Source organism: Phocoena sinus, chromosome 11, assembly GCF_008692025.1.
Source record: "Phocoena sinus isolate mPhoSin1 chromosome 11, mPhoSin1.pri, whole genome shotgun sequence".
In the NCBI taxonomy this organism is placed as follows: domain Eukaryota; kingdom Metazoa; phylum Chordata; class Mammalia; order Artiodactyla; family Phocoenidae; genus Phocoena; species Phocoena sinus.
Genome location: NC_045773.1, coordinates 57,689,576 through 57,716,362, shown reverse-complemented (window position 1 = coordinate 57,716,362; position 26,787 = coordinate 57,689,576). Strand labels below are relative to the sequence as shown.

The window sequence follows — 26,787 nt, the reverse complement described above, 5'->3', positions numbered from 1 at the left end:
TGATTTGAGGCAGAATAATTCAGTCTTTCATCATTAATATGATATTAGTTGTAGGTTTTACATAGATCTTTTTTATCAGGTTAAGAAAGTTTGCTTCTATTCTTATTTTGCTGAGGTTTATTTTATTTTTTGGTCAGACAAATATCCCATGCTCTTCAAGTTTCTGAAAGACTTTGTGGAGGACTAGTAATATTTCTTTTGTAAACACTTGGTTAATTTCATCAATGAAGTCATCCAAGAATGAATTTTTCTTTGTGAAAAGAAAAATTATTATCTATATCATCTTGAGTGAATTTTGGCAGCTTTTGTCTTTCAAAGAATTTATCCACTTTATCTAGGTTGTTGAACTTATTGCCATAAAGTTGGTCATAATATTTCCTTATTATGTTTAATATCTGTAAGATCTATACTGATATGACCTCTCTTGATTCTGATATTAGTAACTCATGTTCTCTTTTTTTCTGTTCCTTTTTTTCTAATTCTTATTTATCTCTGGTGTTTATTTTAGACAGTTTCTGTTGCCATCTTTTCAAGTTCATTTATCTTTTTTCTGCAGGATCTAATCTGTTATGATCCTATCCAGTGTAGTTTTCAATTCACGCATTGTGATTTTCATCTCTAGAAATTCAAGTTAGGCCTCCCCACTAGGTCTACTTAACTGTTTCATTAAATGGGATACAGTTTTAATAACTATTTAAAAACCTTTGACAGCTAATTCAAACATTTGTAACAGTTCTGGATCAGTTTCAATTCATTGATTTTTCTCCTGATTATTGATCATATCTTATTGCTTCTTTGCTTGCCTGGTAAGTTTAGATTGTTGCTAGACATTGTGAATTTTTATGTTTTTATTACTATATATTGTTGAACTTTATTCTGGAATGTGGTTGTTACTTATAAACAGATTGATCCTACTGTGTCTTGCTTTTAAGAATTGTCAGACAACTACATAGAGCTGTTTAATCCAGGGTTAGTCATTCCCCACACTGATGAAAGACCCTCTCAGCACCCGACCCAGCATTCTCATGATTAGAAGCTTTCCAGTGTAGTTGATCAGTCTCCACTCCTGGTCCCCTGTGAGCAACATCAACAGCTTCTTCTAGTCTTTTCTGGTGTTGCTTTTTTCTTGACCCTGGGTAGTTTCCTCTCACACAGGCAATGAAAAGGACTCTGTTGAATGTTCAAAATGGATCCTCTTTAGATTTGCAGAGTTGTCTAATTTTGCAGCTCTTCATTACTCTTTCCTGGAAACTCTCTAACCACCTTGGTCTCCGTGGACCCTCAACAATGTCTCTGTAACTCAGGAAGTTTTCTGAGCTCTGCCTGAATTTTTCTTCCCTATGTCATGGCTTGGAGACTTTCTCAAGGCAGTAAATCATAGGGCTTACCTCATTTGTTTCCCATCACTCAAAGATGATGATCCTGAGTTGCCTTCATTCCACAACTTTGAAAATGTTGGAGTTTTAAAAAATTATTTCCCACTTTTTTGTTTTTGTCAGACAGGAGGGTAAATTTGCTCCCAGTTATCCCATCATGCTTTGAAACAGAAGTTATTACAAATAGAGTCTTAAAATTTACAAATAACCTGATAGAAAAGTGAATAGGGTATTCAGAAAGGAGATCCAGATGACTAATAAGAAGATATTTACTGTGAGATACAATTTTTTACCCATATAGACAGCAAATTAAAAAATGATGACTTACTATCGTTAGCAAAGTTATGGGGAATAAACCCTTTAATATCCTGTTAGCAGAACTGTGAATTAATACAAACCATTTTGGAAAGTCTGGCAATAAAAAAAAAAATCCACATCATTTGACACAATAATACTTTTCAGAGAATCTAACTTCAACATAAAGGCCATGTAATAAAATAATTATCATAATTGTAGTCACAAAGCAGCAGACTGCTTTTAAACTTCCATAAATAGAAAGGTCAAATGTATCAGTAAATTATACATATATACATAGTATATTCCATATTCTATGGAAAAATATTAGCTACTAAAAAGAGTGAGTTCTGTCTCATTGACCATGAGGATTGACCATGATATATCATTCAGTTAAAAGAGAATTTCTCCAAGCAACATGAATACTATAATCCTTTTTTAATAGAAAAAATAAAAGAACAGTGGAAAAAGTGAAAATAAACACCATCCTATTATTTTAACCTTCAGGAGGGTGTGCTGGAGAGATGTCATGAAAAGTTTATTAACTTTTTCATTACTTATCTTTGTATCATATTACTTTTTGTACTAAGCAAATATTGCTTTCAAAATTAAAAAAATTAAGAATAATTTGAAAATCCCAAGAATGTTGCCAATCAGTGTCCAGTATAATTTGCTAAAATATTTACACACATATTGAAAGAAAATCAATAAGGAAGTCCACTTTAATATGTATGTAATGAAACTTGGGAAGTTTATGGAATATACTGTTATATAGAATTGCAAGAGAAGTTACTTAGTAGATAAATGATATAAGAACACTTGCAGATGGGTACAATTTAACGTTTGTTATGATAATAAGGCACTAGAAATGGCAGGAACATTTAGAAGAACCTCAACATATCCTCTAACTTTGACCTGTGTTGCTCACTGACCAAGTATATTACCATGTAATTTGAAGTGAGACTACTGATTTGAACTAATGAACTGATATCTTATGTTTTCCTTATTTATACATCTTTTCTAAATGAACTGAATTTAAAACGTTTGTCTTAAGTATTTCTTTTCTTTAAAATTTTTTGGCCTTTTTAGTTTTCTTTTATATTAAAAAATTATCTGATTTTAAGATGGGTAATGTCCCTCCTCACACTCCCTGAATATTTTTGGCTTATGTTGATATTTTATTAATTTTTGCTTTTATGGAGTGATTTACATGAGTCTTCTATTTCATCACAAGCATTTCACTTTTCTCTTTCCAGTTGCATTTCTACAAAACCTTCTTTTAAAAGTCAGTATTTTTGTTTTATTGTTCTTCCATAGACCTTCATTTCATACCAATGATATTATGATCACTAAGTCTAAATATGCTCTAGCTGTAGACTTTTTAGGATTATATCTTTTCCAGATATTCAGTCAAAGCTGGCTTCAGACTTGACTGCTGGTTAAATGTACCATACAAAAAAAGCAGCTCAACACTGATTCATGGTTCTGAATCTTCCTTAATTCATCAAATCAGGGTTTTTCTATAACACATTTTCACCCAAGGCCTTAACTTTCCAAGGATAAATAGTCAATAGCAAGTTTTTCATAATTTAGTATTGTCCTGAGAGTCTTTACTACTTTAGAAAAATGTAGGATAAAATGTATTCATGTGCATTTAACACTTGAAGATTTCTCTTTTAACTAAAATTCTTCAAAGAAATAAAATAAGGTGGATATAACAGACTTGCCTGATGATTTCAAATAGATAATATATCAGAATTGGAGATCCTGTAATCTGCATGGGAAAAACAATAGCTAACATTTAATATGTGCTCCCTGTGTGTGAGGCATTATCTTAAGCAACTTACATATGTTTATTTATTTAATCATCCAACCAGCCATACTGTTTTGTTTATTATTATTGGTAATTTAATTTTATCAATAAGAGAATTCATGGCCTTGAACGTTTACATTAAGCCACACAGATAATAAGCACCAATGCCTGAATTTGACCCAGGCAGTGGGACCACACATTCGCAATAATAATTGCTACATAACGTAGTGTCTCCAGAGTTCTATACAGATAATTTTATTTTTTGCCCACAGTTTTAAAACTAAACTCTTCATAAAATTGGCATGTCCCCTAAATTTTTTTATCATGAAATTAAACAACCTAAATCCTACCATTGTACAGTAATGCCACAATCATGTGTTATATCTTCTTTAAGCTCTTGATGTATTGTATTATTTTTTTAAAGTAGGAAATTATTTTTATTCCAAGTCAAATACATAAAAACAGATTTTCTCACACTACTCTTAGAATTGTAAAAGGGGAGAGAAAGGCACTAAACTGATATTTCACCCCGTTATCCTCTGAAACAGTCAGAGCTGGGCCCCATGTGAAAGTATGGGATCTTACAGCTCCTGCAGACAGAGGGTAGGTCTTTTCTTCTTATCTCATACATAAGCCAGTGGTTTTCAAACTTTGGAAAGGTGTGACTATTTGATGGTTATTCTTTTTTAGATTTTAAGGCAGTGAACATGGCTGGAAATAATTTGAAATGAGGAAATTAGACAAAAGATTACCTTTCAGAAGGGAGACATTAATGAAAGATCATGTTGTAGTCATGATTTTACAAATAGAAGTTATGCCCAAACTAGCCAGTTCATAAGAATTGGAAAAAAAAGATCTTATGAGCTAGATGCTTTACATGAATAATTTTGACATAACAGTTTTATCTATTCACACTGTGAACTTAGATGTCATCAAGCTTTGTAAGTCAATTTCCAACGTACCGACAATGACTATGCTATCATTTATTGCCCATTTTGTTATAATGTGAGCTACTCAACCCCATTTCTCTGTGCCCTGAGTCACACTTCTGTTGTTCTTGCTAACCCTTTCCTGACTCCTTTAGATGTCTTCTGTATGTTTTAAAATTTCTTCACAATAACATATTTCATATGAATATCAAGCTGCTCTATGTTCTGCTTTTCCCTTTACCTGATCCTTTACCCTCAGTTTTTGTTCTCTTTCTAATGTACACATAACAGACACACATGCATGTAAATGTGGTTACCTAGAGGCTCACTACCTAGAGTAGTTTGAGTTTTCTTCAGATCTCCAGAAGTGGTGTCAGGTTTTCTGTTACTCCACTTATGGATAAGAAAATAGGTAGTAGACAGAGGAAAGTTGATTTTTGTAATGTCACACAGACAGAATCCAAACTAGAGCTCAGAATGTCTGTCTTTAGGCCTAGAAAGCTGCCTATCTGATGTCTACATTTATCTAATCATTTGCTTCACTAGTCTCAGTTCCTTAGTCAGATAGCTGCCAGTAACACACTTTACACACAGGTCAAAAACTCAACTTCATCACCACCACCAACAGCAACAGCAATAATACCAGTTTAACAACAAGGGCAGAATGATATTCTTTGACTGCCTTTTCTGTTTTCAAAAAGAACACATGGATTTGGAAGGGCATCCCCCATACAGCCTATAATAATGTATGTAGACTAAAGGACTTGGAGCTCTGATTCAGAAATCTATGCTCATTTGATTACAGCATGCTTAATTTCTGAATAGGCCTAGGCTGACAGGATCTCAGACAAGAGGAAAATAAAAAAGGAGTAAGTTAACTGGGATAAAGATGAGAAATACGAGGCATTTAAAACGTTTTCTACCACTAAATTCCTGCTTGTGATTTGCCTCACATTCATTACTTAACTTGTGAGTCTATAAATGGGGGTAATAGAGCTTCCACCCTCATCACTCACTGGGGAGCCATGAATAGGACCAGGCAGCCCAGAAAGAGGAGGTTTTAGCAGCCTCCTACCTCTGATGAGCAAAGACATACTTATCCAGCACCAGAATTGTTAAGCTTGCGTGAGCTGTTTCAATTTGATAAAAATGGTCTTTATATCATAGCATCATGCCATATCCTGGTTGCCTTTGTAAATAAACTTTATTTTTTACAGCAGTTTTAGGTTCACAACAAAAGTGAGAGGAAGGTACACAGATTTCCCATACACCTTCTGCCCCCCACCCCCGAAGCATAGCCTCCCCCATTGTCACCATCCCCCACCAGATGTTACAATTAATGAACCTACATTGAAGCATCATTATCACCCAAAGTCTATAGTTTATATTAGGGCTCACTCTTGGTGGAGGATATTTTCTAAGAGTTTTGACAAAGTCATAGTGACATGTATTCCTATAGAGTCCCCCTAAAATCCATATGTTGAAATCCTAACCTCCAATGTGATGGTATTAGGAGGTAGGAGCCTTTGATATGATTAAATCTTGAGGGTGGAGCCCTCATAAAATGAAATTTGAGCCCTTATTTGAGACATCAGAGATCCCTCACCCCTTCTGCCATCTGAGGACACAGAGAAAAAGAAGTTTATCTATGAACCAAGAAGTAGGCCCTCACCAGACATTGAATATGACAGCTCCTTGATCTTGGACTTAACTTATAGAACTGTGAGAAATAAATTTCTGTTGTTTATAGGCCACTCAGTATTCTGTGATAGCAGCCTGAATGACTAAGACATGTATCCACCATTATTGTATCATACAGAACAGTTTCACTGACCTAAAAATCCTCTGTGCTCCACCTATTCATCCCTCCCTCCCCACTGCCCTTGGCTACCGTTGATTCTTTTACTGGCTCCATAGTTTTGCCTTTTTCAGAATGTCATATAATTGGAATCATAAGCCATCTATTTAGATTGGTTTGTCTCACTTAGTAATATATATTTAAGTTCACTCCATGTCTATTCATGGCTTGATAGCTCACAGTTTTTAATCGCTGAATAATATTCGACTGTCAGGATATACCAGTTTATTTACCCATTCACCTACTGAAGGACTTCTTTGTTGCATCCAAATTTTGGTAATTATGAATACAGCTTCTCTAAACATTCGCATTAATTTTCAGCCTCTTTGGGTAAATACCAAGGAGCATGATTGCTGGATTGTACGATGAGTATATTTAGTTTTGTAAGGTACTACCGAACTGTCTTCTGAAGTGGCTGTACCATATTTTGCATTCCCACCAACAATAAATAAGAGTTTCTGCTGCTTCATAGCCTTGCTATCATTTGGTGTTGTCAGTGTTTTGAATTTTTGCCTTTCTAATCGGTGTGTGGTCATATCTCATTATTTTAATTTCCATTTGCTTAATGGCACAGGTTGTTGATCACATTTTCATATGCTTCTTTGCAACCTGTAAATCTTCTTTTGTGTAGTGTCTTTCATATATTTTGTCCATTTTTTAATCAAGTTGTTCATTTTCCACAAGTTGGATTGCACCTACCTATTCATTTTCCAGATGTGAAAACAAGGCCAGAAATAGCTTGTTCAAAGGGACAAAAACTAGTTAAAAGCAAAAGTTGAATTCTGCCCTCATTCAACCTTTCTTGTCTCACGTCTGGACTGCTATGAAAGATCTTACCATGATCAGGTTTTAGTAGAACAACTAAGTAGCATACCCTTGACTCAGATCCCTCGTCCACATACCTGAGTGTCTCTCCAAAGCCAATGCTTGGTGAGGTCATTCTGTGAGCACTCACTGTCTTGAGAACACAAGCCCTGCGTCCCAATCTGTGTTCCATCCACACACTGTTTACTGTCCACCTCAGATGTGATGCTTTAGGAAAACTGGATTATTAGCTGTTCCCTAACCCTATCAATTTTCTGTCATGGCTTCATCACTTTATACATGGAAATCTTCCTGGATTGTTCTCTTTCACCTCAAACTAACAAATTTCTACCTCTTCATTTTTGATCCCTAGGTACCTTCATGTGAAGGTATTTATTTTCCTTTTTATGATTGTCTTTGTCTTTTGCCTTTTTAAATTTTTTATTAAACAGGGTGCTTTCCTTTTTAAGAAGAGAGACAAGAAGGAAACTCACATTCACTATCTTTCCCATCTCAGTGACGACATCACGATTAAATCCTTTGCACAGTCAGAAATCTAGGCATCACCCTTGAGTCCATGCTCACTCTCCTCCCCTCTCACTGTGGCAGCACAGACGACAGCACTGGTACGTGCACTGCTCAACACTGTCCCAACCCTGTCCCGTTTCCAGTCTAGTTCCATTTTAATCTATTTTCCTTATTATGTCCCTAATATTCCCTTTAAGATATAAAACTGGTTATTTCACTGTCCAGATAAATACTACCTAGGCCTTCTATTATGTTTAGAATAAAGCCAAGAAGAACCACTATGATTCAGCCCCTGCCTGCTTATCTGACCTCATATCACTCTCTCTGCTGTTCACTAAAGTCATGATATATATGCACTGACATTATCTCTGTCCCTTAAAAAGGCTCAACTCCTTCCTGGCTCATTGCCTTATGTTCCAGCTCCTAGAAGACCAGGGCTCCAGGCTCCTTCTCATTCAGATCTCAGTCCTTTGTTACCTCTTCAGAGAGACTGTGGCTGACGTCCCCTCTAAACCTGCTTCCCCAGGCCCTCAGTGCTGTTGCCCTGATTCCTTTCTTCATAGCATATTACTGTCTGAAATGAGCTTGTTTATTCCTTTCTTTGCTTTTTGCTTTTTTATCTCTTTCCACACATTAGTATCTAAGCTCAATGAGGGCTATCTTGTTCACTGTATTCTTAGAACATGGAACAAATAAGCATATTTGATTATTTAATCTATATAATGTTAACATATTTAATAATAATCTATTTCTTCACCGAGAAAGGCAGTAAGAGAGTGCCAAATGCTCCCTTCCTGGTCCTAGCCATGTTATGTTTGTACAGTTTCAGTAGAAACAATCACCTTCTGTCCCCAGCACTGAGTGCTACGAGCTTTGCTGGTACTCTGGATCTTTAGAACAAAGTAAAAAGCCCATTTTCAGGCAAAGGACAGGAGCATTGTAGATAGTATCCAGATGTTGTCTGACCCTGCATTTCATAGGTAGTAAAGGAAAACTGAAGTTCCTTTGGCTGATCTCCGCTCTTGAGAGCCTACAATTTCTCTCATTGGGATAAAAACAAATCAAAGGATAACCTTCATTACAGAGAACAGACTTAATGCTAATGGATCCTAGAGCATTGTTCTTATAGAACAATTAAATGTTTACCTTCTCCCAACCAGCGTTTGCAGAATAAATGTTTTAAATGAGTGGTGAAGGGGGCTGGGGAAAGATTATGACCTGAATGCCAATTCTTGATACTACTGGGTTGGCCAAAAGTTCATTTGGGTTTTTCCCTGAGAAGTTATGGAAAAACCCAAATGAACTTTTTGGCCAACCCAATGCTTCTTCCATGTCTTTGATGAAAGGACTTGACAGACACAAGCATCTTGGTAGGGAGGCTGAAGGGTCTTAAACTATCTGATGTTGGACGTGATTCCAAGAAATCAGGCATTACTTTTAACCTTTGAGATGCAGCGTTAGGGAGGGTGGATATCCAAGCCCTGAAAGGAGCCTTAGAAAAGGACCATCAATGCCCTGATGGCTGAGAGCATCTGGTGGCTTCCTGCAGTGAATCCCTTCAGCAACATGCAGAATTGGATTGACTCTGACTACTCGCTGTGTATGTTCATTTTGTGGAAGAAGGAGAGAGGGACTGCCTGATGCAGTTGACTCTAGTGCCCTTGAGGATAGCTATACAGATGTCCTGTGGGATTGAGTCCTGGGGGAAGCCTGAGAACAGAGAGATGTCCCATTCCCCCTTCAGAGGGTCAGCCCAGCCTGCCACCCCCTGCATGCCCACCAGAGCAATCCAAGTCTTCCTTGTTTAGAGGTTTGCCCCTGACAAAGAGGCTCGAGCACAAGAACTTTTTGAATGCTGAAAAAAATCCACCTTGCAGATAGGCAAACACCATTTACCATCCATTTGAGACCTTACCAAATTGAGAAAGGGAAACCCAGCTGAACAATCCAACAGGCGGTTCCTTGCAAGAACAATGAAGCAAGGAAAGGAATAAAGGACAGCACCCAGGTCTTCAAACTCTAAATCTGTGTTCTTTCACTTTGCAATTCTGATTTATTTCACGAGGCTACTTAGAAACTTTCACATCATATTTTTTTCAAATACTTCTTTTACTGTATTGCACTCATATACCACAACAAGTCTATTTCTTCAGTTACTGACCATGGAACTAAAGTTTTTTATCAACTGTCTCTTCTTTTCCTTTCTTAAGTATTCGGTAGCTGGAATTTTCACTCAGCATCCTTCACATTAGCTGGATACTCTCATTCTAGCTCACTTTTGCTCATCTTCTGTGCCAGATTCACCTTTCCCATCTGGCAAACAATTCTGCTCTCCTCTAATACACTGTTTGAAAAAGTAGCACTTTAATTATGTTTAAGGATTACTCTATTCTAATATGATTAAATATTCAGGAAGAATACTATGCAATGAGTTTTCGTGATTATAGTGGAGATAGCTAGAAGCTGCAAGCCCAATAAAAGTATAACATTTTTTCAAAAGGCAGGCAAAGCATATTTTATACTCTTTTCAAATAACTTTTAAAAAATTATCATGACTGAGTGGGTTGTTGTTTCCTGACTAAAAGATAACTCAGAAGAAATCATCACAGCATTTTCATTTAGGAGAAAACAAAGGAGAACTTCTAGGAGAGATTTTCTCATGAGATATTTACATAGCTCTCCTCAGTTAATACATTTTTTTCACTTTAGAGTTCAACTTTTTTTAATAAAACAAAATTTTAAAGTAGCAGCCACAAAATCCTACTGAATGGGAGAAATATTTGCAAATGATATGACAAATAAGGGGTTAATATCCAAAATATTTAAACTACTCATACAAATCTACATCAAGAAAACAAACAACCAGATTAAATAATGGGCAGAAGAACTGAATAGACATGTTTCCAAAGAAGACATACAGATGGTCAACAGGAACATGAAAACATAATCAACATCATTCATCTTCAGGGAAATGCAAATGAAAACCACCAAGAGATATCACCTCACACCTGTCAGAATGACTATCATCAGAAAGAACACAAATAACAAATGTTGGTGATGATGTGGAGAAAAGGGAACCCTTGTACACTGTTAGTGGGAATGTAAATTGGTGCAGCCACTGTGGAAAAAACAGTATGCAGGTTTCTCAAAAAACTAAAATTAGAGCTACCATATGATCTCACAATTCCATTCCTGGGCACATATCCAAAAGTAACAAAAACACTAGTTGAAAATATACATGCAACGTGGGTGGACTTGGACAGTATTACGTTTAGTGAAATAAGTCAGACAGATAAAGACAAATACTGTATGATATTACTTACATGCAGAATATAAAAATAAAACAAACTAGTAAATATAACAAAAGAGTAGCAGCCACTAAAACATTAGCATAACATTGGCAATAAAAATTTTTCTAAACCAACAGAAGGAATCAAAGTTGAATTGGGTGAACAGTGACTCAGAGGGTTTTAAGAAGGTCTCTGTCCTTGCCCAGGTATGTTGCTGTAAGTTGCTTGCTCTAACATTTCCTGAACAAGTATAGGGATGCAGTATCTACATTCACTTATGCTCCACTGGTTCAGGCCTTTTCTGTACTGTGTCTTCAGCACTTACCTCAGTGCCTGGCACTACTTGCTGCTCAAAAATACATTGAATAACCCTCTCCACCCCATCTCCCGTCTGCTTATGTGCCTCGTCCCCTTCTCTCAGTCTCTTTCTTCCCGATCACTTCCCCAGACACCGACACCCAGTTACTCCAGTTTCCCAGATTTCAGCTTTGGTCTTCAGCCCCATTCACCCGAGGATTTGCCTGAAGTCCACCCCCAACTCTGCACCTGGCCCCTTAGGGCCACTAAGGACCATGACTAAGACAGGTCCCACCCCTATGGCCCCACCGCTCAAGGCGGAGGAAGAAGATGAGGAGGACTATGAGCCTGTCCCAGAGCCCCCCAGCCCCACCCAGGAGCGCTGGCAGAAGCCTACTCCTCAGCACGCCCCCCCACCCCCAGGACTACGCCTTCACCTTCTTTGACCCCAACGACTCTGCCTTTCAAGAGATTCTGTATGACCCGCAGACCACCATCGCTGAGTTGTTCACCATTGTGCATCAGTGGGTGCCCCAAGTCCAGTACAAGATCGATGTCATTGGCAACGAGATTCTGCGATGAGGCTGCCACGTGATGGGCTGACCTAACATGACACTGCTCCATTATACTTACAAGGCTGGGGCCCACGGAGTCGAGTTCCCCGCGACGGCTGTGCGCCTCTTGCAGCAGCTGCTGGTGCTGGGCGCAGACGTGATCCTGCACAGCTGCTGGACCAACATGAACATGCTTCACTACTCAGCCTATTTTGACGTGCCCGGTCTCGTGCACATGCTACTGAAGGGTGTATGGCCCCGAGTGGTGAACTCCAAGTGCAGTGACTTCAGCCACGGCTCAGCCCTGCACATCGCTGAAGGGCTGGGCACGGCCAAATAATTTGCTGGAACATGGCGCCAACCCGGCACTTCGGAACAGAAAGGGACCCGTGCCAGCGGAGGTTGTCCCAGAGAAGTTGCCCCATGGACATATCCCTGGACAAGGCCGAGGGGCGCTGGTGGCCAAGGAGCTGTGGACGCTACTGGAGGAGGCTGTGCCGCTCTCCTGCGCCCTCCCTAGGGTCACGCTACCTAACTATGACAACGTCCCAGGCAATGCCATGCTCAGCACACTAGGCCTGCACCTGGGAGACTGCATGCTACTGGATGGCCAGAAGACCCACAGCTACAGTTCTGAAAGACCCCAGAGTTTGCCAATGGCTGGTGGGTAGGCATGCAGCTTGATGAACCTGAGGGCAAGAATGATGGCAGTGTTGGGGGTGTCAGGTACTTCATCTGCCCTCCCAAGCAGGGTCTCTTTGCCTCTTTGTCCAAGATCTCCAAGGCAGTGGGCGCACCTTCCTGATCTGTCACCTCCACACCTCGGACTCCCTGGATGGACTTCTCCCAAGTCACTGGCAAAGATCGCAGGGAACACAAAGGTAAGAAAAGGCACCCGTCAGCCCTGACTCTGGGTGGCCTGCAGCAGCGTGAGGGAGCCAAGGCTGAGGTTGGAGACCAAGTCCTCATCACAGGCCAGAAGCAAGGGATTGTGCACTTCTGTGGGAAGCCAGACTTTGTCCCAGTTTACTGGTATGGCATCCAGCTAGACCATCAGCAAGCACGATGGCTCTGTCTTCAGTGTCTGGTACTTCACCTGCCCCCCTCGGCATGGAGTCTTTGTACCAGCATCTGGAATTCAGAGGATTGGTGGATTCACTAACGCCCCTGGGGACAGTGTTGGAGCCAAAAGTGAATCAAGTGACAATGATGCAGACCAAAACACCTTCACAACAGTCTGGACCCCAAAGGACATCACATCAGAGAGTTCCATCTCTAGGTTGCTCTTCTGCTGCTGGTTTCCCTTGATGTTGAGGGCGGAGATGCAGTCTTAGAGGCTCTGGACATTCCACAGAGACACAGAGACCCCTCTAGCATCTCCTGACACAAGGAGCCCCCTAGTCACTTGAGATAGCGTTTCCCAGTAACGTATCCAGAAGAGAGACCCCGTTAGCCAGCCCTCGATCACTAAGGCCCCATTATTAACAGATTCCCCTGTGATAACGCCCCAAATATAGACCCTATGTTACCCAGAAAAAGATTCCCTAAGTGTAGTACCTTTAGGCTAGTCCCAACCCCTCAGATCAGACCCCCCAAAAACAGATTTCCACATCACTCCAAATGATGGTAACTTTCTCTACATAATGCTCTACAGCAGAACATTCCTGAGTCACTGGCTCAGAACCCTTTCTTATTAACAAAGATTCCCCCCACACCCCCATCAAGTCCCCTTGAAAGAAACACCTCTAGAGCAACAGACTCACATTTAACATCAGTCCCCTCAAGATATTTTGACCCCCATGGTCACCCCCAAATGCTTACACTGCAATCAGAGACTCCCTCCATTAAAAACAAACCCTGCTCTTACCCCTCAAGAAGAGACCTACATCAACCAGCCCACTGTCACCTCCAAGTTACAGGCCCCAAAACAGTCCTGGAAGTGCTAATTACAGGGCCGCCAAGTCTTCCTGTCCTCTGCACTCTCAAGAAACCCCCAGTACCTTGTATGAAGCCCACCCCATTCAGCCCACAGCACCTGTGCTGGCCAGGCTCCCAGAAAATTCTCTATTTTTTAAGTAATTATTTCCCCCTTTGGGGAACCCCAAAATTTGAAGGCCCCATTCTGGGACTCTGAGGATTCCAAACCCCAGAGTACATGTCCCAGACTTTCCTGGGTCCCCAAGTCCCACAACCCCTAGGAGACTCCAAAACCCTAACTCCCAGGACCCCCAAATCATGGAAACACCAAATCCCCCAGGAATCCCAAATTTTAAAAATCCAAGCCTCTAGGAAACCCCAGTCATGGAGGTCCTTGTGCCTGGGATGGAGGAGACTGTGGTCCAGATATGCATTCCGGGCTCCCGGGGCACCTCAAGCCCTATTCGTAGGCACTAGGGGACAACAAACAGGAATTCTCATCTCTGGAAACCAGAGGACTTCAATGCCCTGAGTCCATGGATCTTTAGACACCAAAATTCCAAGACCCCCAGCCGCAATGCCCCAGATCTTCAAGCCTACATCTCTAATACATGAGGGGCACCAAGGCCTTGAGGGGATCCCAAATCCTGGACCCCCCATTTCAATGTACATTCTGGTCACAGTTCCAAAACACGAAACCTAAGTTACTGGCACTGAAGGACTTCACAGCACCCTGGCCAGACTAAGAGCCTGATGGAGATTCTGAAGACCTAGGGGGTCAAGGGCAGACCCTGAAACCAAGGACAGCTCACGAATGTCCCTTCACTGCATGTCTCCAACTCAGCATGACCCCTACTCTCTTCAATAAAGATGTTTCTGTGGCAAAAAATAAATAAATAAATAAAATACATTTAATAAATAAATGGATGATTTATTTTAAGAAAACTTCTTTAGGCACTTTTAAAACTCCAGCTGGTTAGATGCTTTACTATCTTGAATATATAAATTTTTCATGTCCAGGGAAGGACTGGAATTGCAAGATTATTGATAAAAATCACCCATGTAGTCCATGTTCTATCAACCTTATTCATACACAGAATTTGCACTCTCCTTTAAACATATCCTTATCATGATGATTTCTTTGTTAAGAATTTGGGTCCCTTAGGTCAATGTATCAGTACCAATAACTATCATCAGTTCTGTGTTAACCAAGAGCTCATTTTTCATACTTGTAAATTAAGGTATATATTATATGCCAAAGTATTAAATTACAGTAAGTCCCCTACATATGAACCAGTTCCATTCTGAGAGTGTAAGTCCAATTTGTTTATAAGTCCAATACATTTAACCTAGGTACCAGCTAACACAGTCAGCTATATAGTACTGTACTGTGACAGGTTTATAATACCTTTCACACAAATAATACATAAAATACATAATATACAATAAATACATAAAATAAAACAAACATAAAATAAACATTTTCAATCTTACAGTATAGTACCTTGAAAAGTTCAGTAGATAGTACAATAGCTGGCATACAGGGGCTGGTATCCAGTGAACAGACAAGAAGAGTTACTGAATGGAAGAGGGAGAGGAGATGGGAGATCGTAGAACTGAAGGATCATCGGCAATAGGAGATGGAGGGCAAGCTGCAATTTCACTCATGGCTGATGTTCATGGCACAGGTTCTGGTTCCTTACTGGATTCAATTCTATCTGCCCTCTTGAAAAAATGATAGTAGTAGCTATCACTGGGTAGTAGCTCTTTTTTCCTCCTCATAGATGACACTGTAGCACTGGATTGCGTTCTGAATGGCTGCTGCAAATTTCGTGTATCATTCTATGTTCAGGTCCTGTGCCTCAAAAACTAACAGTGCCTCCTCAAATAAAGAACATCCCCTTGCCATTTCCTGTGTTGTGAATCTCTTCAGTTCTTTGGTTACTTCTTCTACCTGTTGTCTCTCTTCATCCTTTCTGTCGACCTCCAATTCCATCAGGTCTTCATTAGTAACCTCCTCATGTTGCACAGCAAGGAGTTCAGTGAAGTCATCCTCTTGCAGATCTAGCTCCAGCTTCTCACTAAGGGTCACTGAATTGCTGAAGACCTCTGTGGAATCCTTATCCATCTTCTCAAATCCACGATAATCATGAACAAACTGTGGTCAAATATTCTTCCAAACCCCATTCATGTTGATGACTGTAACCTCACGCCAAGCAAAGTCAATGTTTTTTATGGCCTTGTAGATGTTATAGTCCTTCCAAAATAGTTGCAAGGTTGTTCCTGATTCACCACTCATCTTTACTGCCTGACAAAAAGTGTGATGTAAATAATATTTCTTGAAAGTCGCTCTAACTCCCTGGTCCATAGTTGGATGAGCGATGTAATATTAGGTGGCAGATGCACTACTTTGACGTTGGAATGAAAGTCGTCCGTGAATGGAGGGCGGGGTGGGAGGGGAGCCGGAGAACTGTCAAGCAGCAAAAGGATGTTGAATGGGACATCGCTCTCCAAGCAATATTTCTCTACCTCCAGGATAAATTGGTGGAAAAACCAGTCCTGGAAAATGGCCTGTGTAACCCAGGCTTTGGGGTTACTCTTCCACACAACAGGAAGAGAGCCATTGGGTATGTTTTTAAGGGCTCTTGGGTTCTCTGAATGGTAAACTAAAAGATGCTTCAGCTTCATATCGCCAGAAGCATTGCCACCAAACAACAGAGTTAGCCTATCCTTTGCTGCTTTGTAGCCTGGCGTCAACTTTTCTTCCTTAACAGATGTAACTTTCATCTGGCATCCTCTTCCAGTACAGTCATGTGTCATCCTACATCAATGTATGCACCTACATCAATAATTTCTCAAAGCATTTCAGGAAATTCCTGGGCATCTACCATATATGCACATGCTGCCTGCCTTGCCACTTACTTTTACATTGCGAAGGTTGGTTCTAGCCTTGAATCAATGAAACCAGCCATGACTGGCATTAAAAGATGCACCTCTGATTCTTTGCCATGTTTCTTCTTCAAGTCTTCATAAAGGCTTTCAGACTTCTCTTGAATCATCATTAAGCTGAGCATGATTGGACACTGATCCTGATCCTGCATCCACACACTGAGAAATTTCTCCATCTCCTCCAACATTTTCCCACACTTCTTCAATATTATTGTCAACATCATCGGCACAGCAGATTTCACATGTTCCATGATGTTGTTCTTATTCTTTATAATTATGCTGATGGTTGAATGATTCATGTTATGAGAAGAAGCGACACTTAATTTTCTCCTCACTCCACTCTCTCAATGATTTTAACTTTTGTTTCCATCATTATCACTTGGCACTTCTTAGCAGTACCAGCTACATCACTGCTGTTTTTACGCTTGCTTTCAGACATCCTGGCCTTGAAATAAAGATACTGTACTACTGAACTCTGTACAGTACCATACAGTAAAGTACACAAAAGCACAACCACTTGTAGAGGATGCATACACGTGACAATGTACGCCAGACACATGACCTAACTTACGTGATTGGACATGAGAACGTACATTCGAATCTTTGAAGGTTCACAACTAGAATGTTCGTATGTAGGGGACTTACTGCAATGCCTATTTCAACTTAAAATGCAGATAGAGCTCCTATATCATGTGCACAGTAAGTTGCCAAGAAAATTTCCTGAAGAAAATTTAGTCACTTTGACTCTACCTAAACAAATGGAACTTGGTATTTTTAGAATAGCAACTGAAGTCTCTCATTTAGTTTTATATAAATATTTATCTAACACCCTAAATCTAACCTGAGGTCGTGGCTGACTTTATAAGCTAGGATTGGCAAAGGCATAAGACTAAACACATGAGTCTCTCATGCTCATTCATAAGGTCTTGGTTCCTAGACCTCATATATCAGTGGCTAATGTTTACTAAGGTAAAATAGAACAAGATAGAATATACACCCTCCCAATAATCCTACAGAATATCTACATAAAATCTATATAGTTGCTATCTTATTCTTTGGTGATTTTTACATAGTGTGCAGTATGACTTTAATAATGGTTAAAGAAGAGAAAACAGTTTGGAGTAACAAGTCACCATCACTAGTAGTTCAAGTCCACAACATTTTTACTTCGTGATATTCAATCCCCTTTGATAAATATGCTTTATAAAGCCTTGATACAGACCTTATGTAGAGTAATACATTGAGCAGATTTTTAGTAAATATTAATTAACTGTTCTCTGACCACATTTTCTTAATGAATTTTTCTGGTCCTTACCCTGGGCTGGTTAAAACTCACCTTGTGTTTGCTAAGAGCTATTATCTAATAGCCTAAGATGTTTTGCTAAATAATAGTGTGTCTAGCACAGCAGTAGTTGTTTTCTGAAATAGCTTCCTACCCTTTCCAACTCGCTACAGATTTGATATTGGCACAAGACCCATTACCTCCCATACTTTCTTGTTTATTAAGCTGGTCAAAGTGTCTTAACCTATTTGTAGGGGCTGAGGATGTCCCAGGTCTTTTTGTCCAGATCATGAATTTCATGGAAATTGTTTCATAGGGACAGTTTGCATCACCCTGAGAAAAAGGAACATATAACAGTGCTGTGAATATCTTTTTTTTTTTTTTTGCGCTACGCGGGCCTCCCACTGCTGTGGCCTCTCCCGTTGCAGAGCACAGGCCCCGGATGCGCAGGCCCAGGGGCCATGGCTCATAGGCCCAGCTGCTCCGCGGCACGTGGGATCCTCCTGGACCGGGACACGAACCCGGGTCCCCTGCATCGGCAGGCAGACTCTCAACCACCGCACCACCAGGGAAGCCCAATGCTGTGAATATCTTTGTTGTTATTTCAAGATAGCAAATTTTAAAAACTGATTTTGGTAGCAAAAAAGACAATTTTTGGACATCACAGGAAATATAAAATTAAAATTTCAATTAATTCTTAAAAGGTCTTAGATGTGCATGTATTATTTAAGCATTGATAAACTCCTATCAGATTCACTGTTAATTATTTGAATCCTTTTATCTGAAGCCAAACCTGCAGATCAAACCAATCAGAAATTCTAACATAAATTTATAATTCAACTTGCAATGTAAGGAGTAAATTAGTGTGTGTATGTCTTATTCACTGCAAGTATACCCCAAAGTAGTAAAGTGTTCTTTATTATTTGAAGTGCAGAATCCCAATAATTTCAAATCCTATCTAAAATGATATTAAAATTTATGTGTAAGTATAACTTATTTTTTTGACAAGAACGTTGTCTTCATACTATGGATTGGCCTTATTATAAAAACTTTGGAATAATCCAGTTTTGTATACAAATTAAACATGTATATTAAGTTGTCTTTTATTATTTATTTATTTTAAATGACTGGAATTTAATTTTTTCACATTTATTTACCCTGAATTGTTATAACTTTACCTGTCTTTGTCCCTTATGAAAGTTTTCACAAGCTTATATGATTATTTCTCTCTCTGCATCTCTTTATCCCTCAAGGGTCTTTTAACATTAAAGTGGTAAATAAAATAATAATAAAATAGTATCAGAAAAATACAAATGATTATTATTACTACTTCTGAACTTATATTTTTACTTCTCAGTGAATATCTGTTTTAGTAAATTAAGCATAAAAATTATAAATGCTATAAAACTATAACTACCCATTCATATGCATAATTATTTTATGACTCCAAAATCTTAGAACTCAGTAGTACTCAAGTCAACTAATATGTAGTATATATTTATTTTCAAGTTTTATTTTATATTGAAGTATAGTTGATTCACAATGTTCTGTTCATTTCAGGTATACAGAAATGTGATTCAGTTATACATATATGTATATCTGTTCTTTTTCAGGTTCTTTTCCCATTTAGGTTATTACAGAATATTGAATAGAGTTCCCTATGCTATACAGCAGGTCCTTGTTGATTATCAATTTTATGTATAGTAGTGTGTATATGTTAACCCCAAACTCCTAATTTATCCCTCCCCCACCACCTTTCCCCTTTGGTAACCATAAGTTTGTGTTCTGTGTCTGTGAGTCTCATCTGTTTCATAAATAATTCATTTGTGCCATTTTTTAAGATTCCACATATAAGGGATATCATATGATATTTGTCTTTCTCTGTCTGACTTAGTTCACTTAGTATGATAATCTCTAGGTCCATCCATGTTGCTGCAAATGACATTATTTCATTCTTTTTATGGCTGAGTAATATTCCACTGTATATATGTACCACATCATTTTTTTTTAAAAAACATCTTTACTGGGGTATAATTGCTTTACAATGGTGTGTTAGTTTCTGCTTTATAACAAAGTGAATCAGTTATACATATACATATGTTCCCATATATATTCCCTCTTGCGTCTCCCTCCCTCCCACTCTCCCTATCCCACCCCTCCAGGCTGTCACAAAGCACCGAGCTAATATCATGTGCCTTGCGGCTGCTTCCCCCTAGCTATCTACTTTACTAGGTGTGTTAGTGTGTATATTTCCATGACTCTCTCTCACCCTGTCAAAGCAAACCCTTCCCCCTCCCCATATCCTCAAGTCCGTTCTCCAGTAGGTCTGCTTCTTTATTCCTGTCTTACCCCTAGGTTCTTCATGACATTTTTCCTTAAATTCCATATATATGTGTTAGCATACGGTATTTGTCTTTTTCTTTCTGACTTACTTCACTCTGAATGACAGACTCTAGGTCTATCCATCTCATTACAAATAGCTCAATTTGGTTTCTTTTTAAGGCTGAGTAATATTCCATTGTGTATATGTGCCACATCTTCTTTATCCATTCATCCGATGATGGGCGCTTAGGTTGTTTCCATCTCTGGGCTATTGTAAATAGAGCTGCAATGAACATTTTGGTACATGACTCTTTTTGAATTTTGGTTTTCTCAGGGTATATGCCCAGTAGTGGGATTGCTGGGTCATATGGTAATTCTATTTGTAGGTTTTTAAGGAACCTCCATACTGTTCTCCATAGTGGCTGAACCAATTCACATTCCCACCAGCAGTGCAAGAGTGTTCCCTTTTCTCCACACCCTCTCCAGCATTTATTGTTTCTAGATTTTTTGATGATGGCCATTCTGACTGGTGTGAGATGATATCTCATTGTAGTTTTCATTTGCATTTCTCTAATGATTAATGATGTTGAGCATTCTTTCATGTGTTTGTTGGCATTCTGTATATCTTCTCTGGAGAAATGTCTATTTAGGTCTTCTGCCCATTTTTAGATTGGGATGTTTGTTTTTTTGTTATTGAGCTGCATGAGCTGCATGTAAATTTTGGAGATTAATCCTTTGTCAGTTGCTTCATTTGCAAATATTTTCTCCCATTCTGAGGGTTGTCTTTTGGTCTTGATTATGGTTTCCTTTGCTGTGCAAAAGCTTTGAAGTTTCATTAGGTTCCATTTGTTTATTTTTGTTTTTATTTCCATTAGTCTAGGCGGTGGGTCAGAAAGGATCTTGCTGTGATTTATGTCATAGAGTGTTCTGCCTATGTTTTCCTCTAAGAGTTTGATAGTTTCTGGCCTTACATTTAGGTCTTTAATCCATTTTGAGCTTATTTTTGTGTATGGTGTTAGGGAGTGATCTAATCTCATACTTTTACATGTACCTGTCCAGTTTTCCCAGCACCATTTATTGAAGAGGCTGTCCTTTCTCCACTGTACATTCCTGCCTCCTTTATCAAAGATAAGGTGTCCATATGTGCGTGGGTTTATCTCTGGGCTTTCTATCCTGTTCCATTGATCTATCTTTCTGTTTTTGTGCCAGTACCATACTGTCTTGATTACTGTAGCTTTGTAGTATAGTCTGAAGTCAGGGAGCCTGATTCCTCCAGCTCCTTTTTTCGTTCTCAAGATTGCTTTGGCTATTCAGGGTCTTTTGCGTTTCCATACAAATTGCAAAATTTTTTGTTCTAGTTCTGTGAAAAATGCCAGTGGTAGTTTGATAGGGATTGCATTGAATCTGTAGATTGCTTTGGGTAGTAGAGTCATTTTCACAATGTTGATTCTTCCCATCCAAGAACATGGTATATCTCTCCATCTATTTGTATCATCTTTAATTTCTTTCATCAGTGTCTTATAATTTTCTGCATACAGGTCTTTTGTCTCCTTAGGTAGGTTTATTCCTAGATATTTTATTCTTTTTGTTGCAATGGTAAAGGGGAGTGTTTCCTTCATTTCTCTTTCAGATTATTCATCATTAGTGAATAGTAATGCAAGAGATTTCTGTGCATTAATTTTGTATCCTGCTACTTTACCAAATTCATTGATTAGCTCTAGTAGTTTTCTGGTAGCATCTTTAGGATTCTCTATGTATAGTATCATGTCATCTGCAAACAGTGACAGCTTTACTTCTTCTTTTCCGATTTGGATTCCTTTTATTTCCTTTTCTTCTCTGATTGCTGTGGCTAAAACTTCCAAAACTATGTTGAATAAGAGTGGTGAGAGTGGGCAACCTTGTCTTGTTCCTGATCTTAGTGGAAATGCTTTCAGTTTTCCACCATTGAGGATGATGTTTGCTGTGGGCTTGTCATATATGGCCTTTATTATGTTGAGGAAAGTTCCCTCTATGCCTACTTTCTGCCAGGTTTTTATCATAAATGGGTGTTGAATTTTGTCGAAAGCTTTCTCTGCATCTATTGAGATGATCATATGGTTTTTCTCCTTCAATTTGTTAATATGGTTTATCACATTCATAGATTTGCGTATATTGAAGAATCCTTGCATTCCTGGAATAAACCCCACTTGATCATGGTGTATGATCCTTTTAATGTGCTGTTGGATTCTGTTTGCTAGTATTTTGTTGAGGATTTTTGCATCTATGTTCATCAGTGATATTGGCCTGTAGTTTTCTTTCTTTGTGACATCCTTGTCTGGTTTTGGTATCAAGGTGATGGTGGCCTCATAGAAGGAATTTGGAGTGTTCCTCCCTCTGCTATATTTTGGAAGAGTTCGAGAAGGATAGGTGTTAGCTCTTCTCTAAACGTTTGATAGAATTCACCTGTGAAGCCATCTGGTCCTGGGCTTTTGTTTGTTGGAAGATTTTTAATCACAGTTTCAATTTCAGTGCTTGTGATTGGTCTGTTCATATTTTCTTTTTCTTCCTGATTCAGTCTTGGCAGGTTGTGCATTTCTAAGAATTTGTCCATTTCTTCCAGATTGTCCATTTTATTGGCATAGAGTTGCTTGTAGTAATCTCTCATGATTTTTTTTATTTCTGCAGTGTCAGTTGTTACTTCTTCTTTCTCATTTCTAATTCTATTGATTTGAGTCTTCTCCCTTTTTTTCTTGATGAGTCTGGCTAGTGGTTTATCTATTTTGTTTATCTTCTCAAAGAACCAGCTTTTAGTTTTATTGATCTTTGCTATCGTTTCCTTCATTTCTTTTTCATTTATTTCTGATCTGATTTTTATGATTTCTTTCCTTCTGCTAGCTTTGGGGCTTTTTTGTTCTTCTTTCTCTAATTGCTTGAGGTGCAAGGTTAGGTTGTTTATTCGAGATGTTTCCTGCTTCTTAAGATGGGCTTGTATTGCTATAAACTTCCCCCTTAGAACTGCTTTTGCTGCATCCCATAGGTTTTGGGTCGTTCTGTCTCCATTGTCACTTGTTTCTAGGTATTTGTTTATTTCCTCTTTGATTTCTTAGTGATCACTTCATTATTAAGTAGTGTATTGTTTAGCCTCCATGTGTTTGTATATTTTACAGATCTTTTCCTGTAATTGATATCTAGTCTCATGGCGTTGTGGTCAGAAAAGATACTTGGTACAATTTCAATTTTCTTAAATTTATCAAGGCTTGATTTGTGACCCAAGATATGATCTATCCTGGAGAATGTTCCATGAGCACTTGAGAAAAATGTGTATTCTATTGTTTTTGGATGGAGTGTCCTATAAATATCAATTAAGTCCATCTTGTTTAATGTATCATTTAAAGCTTGTGTTTCCTTATTTATTTTCATTTTGGATGATCTGTACATGGGTGAAAGTGGGGTGTTAAAGTCCCCTACTATGAATGTGTTACTGTCGATCTCCCCTTTTATGGCTGCTAGTATTTGCCTTATGTATTGAGGTGCTCCTATGTTGGCTGCATAAATAGTTACAATTGTTATATCTTCTTCTTGGATCGATCCCTTGATCATTGTGTGGTGTCCTTCTTTGTCTCTTTTAATAGTCCTTATTTTAAAGTCTATTTTGTCTGATATGAGAATTGCTACTCCAGCTTTCTTTTGGTTTCCATTTGCATGGAATATCATTTTTTCCATCCCCTTACTTTCAGTCTGTATGTGTCTCTAGGTCTGAAGTGGGTCTCTTATAGACAACATATATAAGGGTCTTGTTTTTGTATCCATTCAGCCAATCTGTGTCTTTTGGTGGGAGCATTTAGTCCATTTACATTTAAGGTAATTATCGATATGTATGTTCCTATTCCTATTTTCTATATTATTTTCAGTTCGTTACTATAGGTCGTTTCCTTCTCTTGTGTTTCCTGTCTAGAGAAGTTCCTTTAGCATTTGTTGCAAAGCTGGTTTGGTGGTGCTGAACTCTCTCAGCTTTTGCTTGTCTGTAAAGGTTTTAATTTCTCCATCAAATCTGAATGAGATCCTTGCTGGGTAGAGTAGACTTGTTTGCAGGTTTTTCTCCTTCATGACTTTCAGTATGTCCTGCCACTCCCTTCTGGCTTGTAGGGTTTCTGCTGAGAGATCAGCTGTTAACCTTATGGGGATTCCCTTGTGTGTTATTTGTTGTTTTTCCCTTGCTACTTTTAATATGCTTTCTTTGTATTTAATTTTTGACAGTTTGATTAATATGTGTCTTGGCATATTTCTCCTTGTATTTATCCTGTATGGGACTCTCTGTGCTTCCTGGACTTGATTAAGTATTTCCTTTACAATATATGGGAAGTTTTCAACTATAATCTCTTCAAATATTTTCTCAGTCCCTTTCTTTTTCTCTTCTTCTTCTGGAACCCCTATAATTCGAATGTTGGTGCGTTTAATGTTGTCCCAGAGGTCTCTGAGACTGTCCTCAGTTCTTTTCAATCTTTTTTCTTTATTCTGCTCTGCAGTAGTTATTTCCACTACTTTATCTTCCAGGTCACTTATTCGTTCTTCTGCCTCAGTTATTCTGCTATTGATCCTATCTAGAGTACTTTTAATTTGATTTATTGCGTTGTTCATCGTTGCTTGTTTCATCTTTATTTCTTCTAGGTCCTTGTTAACTGTTTCTTACATTTTGTCCATTCTACTTCCAAGATTTCGGATCATCCTTACTATCATTATTCTGAATTCTTTTTCAGGTAGACTGCCTATTTCCTCTTCATTTGTTAGGTCTGGTGGGTTTTTATCTTGCTCCTTCATCTGCTGTGTATTTTTCTGTCTTCTCATTTTGCTTATCTTACTGTGTTTGGGGTCTCCTTTTTGCAGGCTGCATGATCGTAGTTCCCATTGCTTTTGATGTCTGTCTCCAGTGGCTAAGGTTGTTTCAGTGGGTTGTGTAGGAGGGGACTAGTGCCTGTGTTGTGGTGGATGAGGCTGGATCTTGTCTCTCTAGTGGGCAGGTTCACGTCTGGTGGTGTGTTTTGGGGTGTCTGTGGCCTTATTATGATTTTAGGCAGCCTCTCTGCTAATGGGTGGGGTTGTGTTCCTGTTTTGCTAGTTGTTTGGCATAGGTTGTCCAGCACTGTGGCTTGCTGGTCGTTGAGTGAAGCTGGGTGCTGGTGTTAAGATGGAGGTCTCTGGGAGATTTCCGCCATTTAATATTATGTGGAGCTGGGAGGTCTCTTTTTGACCAGTGTCCTGAAGTTAGCTCTCCTACCTCAGAGGCAGAGCCCTGACTCCTGGCTGGAGCACCAAGAGCCTTTCATCCACACAGCTCAGAATAAAAGGGAGAAAAAGTAGAGAGAATTAGTAGAAGTATGAGTAAAGAAAGAGGGAAAGGAGGAAAGGAAGGAAGGAAGAAAAAAGCAAAGAAGGAAAGAAAGGAGGGATGGAGGGAGGAATGAAGGAAGGAATGAGGGAAAGAAGGAAAAAACACAGAAAGAAAGAAGATACAGTAAAAAGAAAATAAAGTATAATATAGTTATTGAATTAAAAAATATTTAGAAAAAAAAAGGGATGGATAGAATCTTAGGACAAATGTTGGAAGCAAAGCTATACAGAGAAAATCTTACACAGAAGCACACACATATACCTTCACAAAAAGAGGTAAAGGGGGAAAAATCATAAATCGTGCTCTCAGAGACCACCTCCTCAATTTGTGTTGATTCGTTGTCTGAAGGAGGGAAGGAAGGAAGGAAAGAAAGAAAGAAAGAATGTAGGTAAAGTATAATGAAGTTATTACAATTAAAATTAATTATTAAGAAAAAAAATTAAAAAAAAAAACCATGGACGGTATGAGCCCTAGGACAAATGGTGGAAGCAAGAGTATACAGACAAGATCTCACACAGAAGCACACACGTACACATTCACAAAAAGAGGAAAAGGGAAAAAAATCATAGATCTCGCTCCTAAATTCCACCTCTTCAATTTGGGATCATTCCTTGTCTATTCAGGTATTCCACAGACGCAGGGTATATCAAGTTGATTGTGGAGCTTTAATCCACTGCTTCTGAGGCTGCTGGGAAAGATTTCCCTTTCTCTTCTTTGTTCTCACAGCTCACAGGAGCTCAGCTTTGGATTTGGCCCTGCCTCTGCGTGTAGGTCGCTGGAGGGCGTCTGTTTTTTGCTCAGACAGGACGGGGTTAAAGGCGCCGCTGATTCGGGGGCTCCGGCTCACTCAGGCCGGGGGTGGGGGATGGGGAAGGAGGGGCACTGCGTGCAGGGCGGGCCTGCGGCGTCAGGGGCGGCGTGATGTTGTACCAGCCTGAGGCCCGCCGTGCGTTCTCCCGGGGAAGTTGTCCCTGGATCCCGGGAACCTGGCAGTGGCGGGCTGCACAGTCTCCGCGGAAGAGGGGCGCGGAGAGTGACCTATGCTCGCACACAGGCCCCTTGGTGGCGGCAGCAGCAGCCTTAGCGTCTCTGGGTTCCGCGCTTCTAGCCGCGGCTCGTGCCCGTCTCTGGGGTTCGCGCTTTTAGCCACGGCTCGCGCCCTTCTCTGGGGTCCGCGCTTCTACCCGTGGCTCACGCCCGTCTCTG

General features: G+C 39.3%; 1 protein-coding gene and 1 pseudogene across 2 annotated transcripts in view; both read left to right on the top strand.

The window, feature by feature from the left end:
* KHDRBS2 (KH RNA binding domain containing, signal transduction associated 2) overlaps positions 1-26,787 on the top strand; it is a 721,722-nt gene that overhangs the window by 396,297 nt on the left and 298,638 nt on the right. The gene's annotated exons all lie outside the window — the stretch shown is intronic.
* On the top strand, positions 11,465-13,077 carry LOC116762847 (annotated as a pseudogene).